The 4,994-nt window shown below is 40.2% G+C and overlaps 1 non-coding gene across 1 annotated transcript; it reads left to right on the top strand.

Moving 5' to 3' along the window:
* The first annotated feature begins 1,029 nt into the window (after positions 1–1,029).
* LOC145393626 (5S ribosomal RNA) lies at positions 1,030–1,148 on the top strand. Its single transcript, XR_013896223.1, has one exon. It is a non-coding gene; the product is annotated as a 5S ribosomal RNA (ribosomal RNA).
* The last annotated feature ends 3,846 nt before the right edge of the window (positions 1,149–4,994 follow it).

The following is a 4,994-nucleotide window of genomic DNA, read 5'->3' as shown; positions in this document are numbered from 1 at the left end:
GATGAATGCGCTTTTGAAACTTTTTAATGTGGCTTGGGATAATGGTGGAATTCCAGAAGAGTGGAGAAATGGAGTGATTATAAAAATACCAAAAAAGGGAAATTTAAGTGTGTGTGGCAATTGGAGGGGGATAACTTTGACACCTGTAGTTGCAAAAGTCTTTTCCATAATCTTGTTGAACAAAATAGAGCCGGTAATTGATAAAATTTAAAGAGAAGAACAAGCGGGATTTAGAAAGGGTCGAGGCTGTAATGATCAGATTTTAATTGTGAGGCATCTAATGCAACAAGCTAATGAGATGAAAATGCCACTTAGTATGTGCTTTGTGGATTTTGAAAAGGCGTTTGATAGTGTTTCGCGTGGAGCTATGTTGAAAATTATGAGATTCTATGGTATACCGGAAAAGTTTGTAAATATTATTAGAAGTCTGCATGAAGGTACTTTTTGTAAGGTAATGGTGGGTGGTTCTTTGAGTGATGCATTTCAAGTTAGGTCAGGAGTGATTCAAGGAAGAGTTCTTTCGCCATTGTTGTTTGTTTTGGTTATGGATTATGTTATGAAAAAGGTTGTAAGGAGAACAGGTGCAGGAATTAACTGGAAAGAAAATAAGAAGCTGATGGATTTGGTCTATGCTGATGATATTGTACTGATTTGCGGAAGTATTTACGAGATGCAGAGGGTGCTTGATTGTCTGGTGGAGGAAGGAGAAAAAGTAGGATTGGTAATAAATTGTGGAAAGACTGATATTATTAATATGAAAGTGGAGAACCAAATCGATTGTGTAATTGGGAATAAGGTGGTGAAGAATGTAGAAAACTAAATATCTGGGAACGATTGTATCATCTAATGGATCATTAAACAATGAAATTGAGGAGAGGATTAGACAGGCTTGGCGAGCTGTTGGAATGTTGAAATCTGTTTGAAATAATAATATGCTTTCGGTACGCGCTGCACACACACACACACACACACACACACACACACATATATATATATATATATATATATATATATATATATATATATATATATAACGGCCATACCACGTTGAGTACACCGCTTCCCGTCCGATCAGCGAAGTTAAGCAACGTTGGGTCTGGTTAGTACTTGGATGGGTGACCGCCTGGGAACACCAGATGCTGTTGGCATCCCTACGTGTCAAGTGGGGTTGGTGGAGGATTAGTGCCCCTCCCTGTAAAACAATAACTCTAAGCCATTGGTCACCCCGTTTGGGATACATGGCGTCTGGCAATGAATGAATATATATATATATATATATACAGTATATAATATATATCAAATATAAACACTTTAGTGTCAGGTCCAGCCACCCATTACATTCATTACTTCATTTATTCTCGTAGGCATTGATTCAACTAGATGCTGAGAAATGGTAGGCCGTCGTCTTACAGATCCCCACACAACTAATGCATGCCTTTCAGTAGCACTCACAAGTTTCTCTCCTCTCCCACATTCCAGTCTCTACTCATTATTCCCCACAGATCTCCTGTGGGGTTCAAATCACATCCCTTTGTAGGTCAATTAATAAGTTCAATTTCTTGATGGTGGGCAAATCATTCTTTCATCACATTGCTGGTATGAACGGGGCTGTTATCTTGAACTAGTCTAATTGTCTGTGGGTGTGAAATTGCCATTACCTGCACTGATGGTAACATTACCTCCTCTAGACTTTTTATGTATTCTATCCCTGTCAGTCTTCCATCTATTCTAACGAGTTCCCCTGGACCATACGCCCACATCTAGCCCCAGAATGAAACACTAACTCTCCGACTTGTTGCTCTCTCTCGTATGTTCTCAGGGTTGAACCGGGTGTTTTTCGGTCTCCAGCACTGCCGTTTACTTCCTTCAATAGAGAAGAAACATATTCATCAGTAAAAATTACCGCCTTCCAAAATTCATCTTCAGCGGCTAAATACTGCAATGCAAACCCGAGTCTGCCATCTCTTAGAGCCTGGGTTAGCCATTCCTTTTTGACTGGGACGTATCAATGGATTTGCCGTTCGTGTAGACGACGTTGCACTGTGCGAGGGTTGTAGGGAAGTTGCAGTTGTTGCATTAGGCGACCAGTGGTGGTGATGGGATGCTCTACAACTGCCTCAACAATTCCATCATCCTGCACATGAGTAGTGACACGTGGTCGACCCCTATGGGGACGTGACCAGAGATGCCCTTCCTCCTCCCACCTGCGAATCCATCTTCTCACTGTTTTGACCGACATTCCAGTTTGTTCTGCGATCTGTCTTACTGGGATACCACTCTGCCACATACCAACCATACACCCTCGCTCTGCGACTATCTCTGGAACATTATCACGCATTGCAGCCATAGCTAGTAACAAATGAAAAAGATGAACTACAGGTGCCCTCATATCAGAATGAATCCTATATAGCTAAGTTGTCAAAAATGTCTTTAGGTTTTTGATTATACAATGCAAACATATTGTTTTATACTTCCACCTACTGTTTACCGATGCAAGCCTTTAGAGTATAACATTACATTAGTTCCATATATTAATAACCAGTAATAACGTTATGTTGACATAAAATCTATATCGTAAATTGATAACCACAAATACAAGACAGCACAATGCTTACTCCGTAGCGGTGTGAGCACTCTTCTGGATCTTCTGGTATGTGGTGCGTCTCTTGTCACGTCTCTAGCTTAGCTTCTCGACAACCCCCTGCTGCTGAGATGCTGACTGGTACCCTCTCCTGAATTCCATTCATTCCTTCTCTGCTACGAGGTGTATGGTGGCATTAACACGAAACTGACCATTACCTTGATATTAAATACCACTTATATATGTGATTCCATATCAGTCAACCCTCGACCCACTAATAATGTCAACAACCCACTCATTATTCACCCACACCCTCATTCCACCCCTCTCCTCCCACTTGACTGCACCATCTGTTGGATCACACATGAACCAGATCCTGATGCTTTACCGACACAGTATCAGTGGCTTTGAGTTTAGCGCAAAACGAGGGGAGTCAGTTTTGTTGGACACTGCACGTGCATGAAAAAACACAAGATGTTCGGGCATACATAAGACACTATGGCTGCCCTTACCTCTTCATCACTTTCACCTGTAATCCAAAGTGGCCTAAAATCACTGCTAGGCTACTGCCAGGACAAGCTTCCCATAACCGCCATGACCTTTTTACCAAGAGTCTTCAGACAGAAGGTTGTCAAGCTAATGGATCTCCTCACCATGCACAACATCTTTGGTCCCACATGATGTGACATGTACTTGACTGAGTGGCAAAAGTGTGGCCTGTCTCATGGCCACATTCTTCTCTGGCTACAGGAGACAATCCGTCCAGCCCAGATCGACTCTTTTATCAATGCTGAACTCCCCAGTCTGCAAGAAGATCCTGAGCTACACGAGATCGTCAAGAGCCAGATGGTCCATGGACCTGCAGTTGCTTTAATCCTAATTTTCCATGCATGCAGGATGGTAAATACATGAAGGAGTGCCTTAAGCAGGCCTTGAAGGAGACTCAGACCGGCCATGACGGCTATCAGAAGTGGGCACCACAAACGAAGATTCAGTTTCGCATATCCACAAAGTAAAAAAATGCCTTCTGCGACTGCAAATCCACAAAATTCTTGAAATTTGCAGTTCTGCAAGTGCAAAAACGCAATCACAAACATTTTCATCCTTTTCAGTACCACGGCATCAGCTTCATTTTACTCTGGATACCATTAGATGATTAGAGGATTGTATAAAGTTTAGGATGACATTTTTCATAGTCCATGGGTTAAAAATCATCTCTAGTTACTCATCCGCTACGATTATATCTTTATTTACTCTATTCTGACTAACAATAGGTGACTTTATGAAGTTTGGAAATTGTCTAAAGTAATGGATGGGATATATAAAATTATAGTAAAACTAAAGTATATAAATTTCATTTATTATTATTAGTGTCTTAGACTGTTTTAACTACAAAACTAGGGTTAATCCTTCACTATTGTATATGAATGAATTAAATTATTCACTTCACAGCTCGTATTAGACAAGTTGACCCACTAGTCCACCTCTATTCCTCGGCTCTAACCTCCTCAGTCCTCACTCCTTAGTCACAGTCAGACTCCAACAACTGAGACATCTCCAACATACAGTATATCTATCTAGGCTATCTGTCTATTTACTATCTATCAAAACATATTGATACCGCATGGGAAAAGTTTGTTATCTGGTAAGAAAAATGGTTAAATTATGTTAAGTTTCATATCGTATGTTTTTTCTTTATTTGTTAGTTATCTACCTAAAGATTTTTGTTGAGATTAAAATACTGGCACAGGCAATGTTATAAGTCTGACAATTTTGAGATATAGACTAAAAGACATATTCTAGGTGGACTGGGAGGCTTCGTAGTACATCTTTGAACTTTTCATCTTGTTATTGACTTGTATGCTAAACAAGACTTTCTAGGATCGTTATAGTTTATATCAGCAGCATTCATTATAACATCAAGGAATCTGGAAAATAAATTGATCTTGAATTAGGTTTTATATTTTTATTTACTAGGGAAAAAACATTTTTGCTGGCTTTTATCATTAGTTTCTTATTTCTTACCCTCCCTCTAGAAAACACATACAGTATATCATTATGATAATGTGGTGGGAAACCCTCCAATGTAAAGTAGAATACGACTTGGTCTGACGATGTTATGCTTTGTTATTTAATAACGAGTACGAACATTGTCCCCTCTTGGCTTACACCCATTTTCATTCTTTTCCTGAGAGCTTGGTATGAAGCCAGTGACTATCAAAACGAGATGAATCTGACAGCCGTTCTCTCTGTCTGTCTGTCTCTCTCTCTCATATTGCTCCGATCGGATTGAGCCGGTGAAGGTGTATATCCAAGGGGTGGTTGGGGTTGATTGCTCATGTAATGCCACTCAGGGATGAGTGAGGCTGGTCACTCTCATCTTAAATGCCATGACCAACTTGCCTAGCCTCGG

This window comes from Coenobita brevimanus, chromosome 24 (genome assembly GCF_032717465.1).
Source record: "Coenobita brevimanus isolate Jiangsu-jjx chromosome 24, ASM3271746v2, whole genome shotgun sequence".
In the NCBI taxonomy this organism is placed as follows: Eukaryota; Metazoa; Arthropoda; class Malacostraca; order Decapoda; family Coenobitidae; genus Coenobita; species Coenobita brevimanus.
The sequence above is the reverse complement of the archived record's forward strand: the minus strand, read 5'-3'. Positions and strand labels throughout refer to the sequence as shown.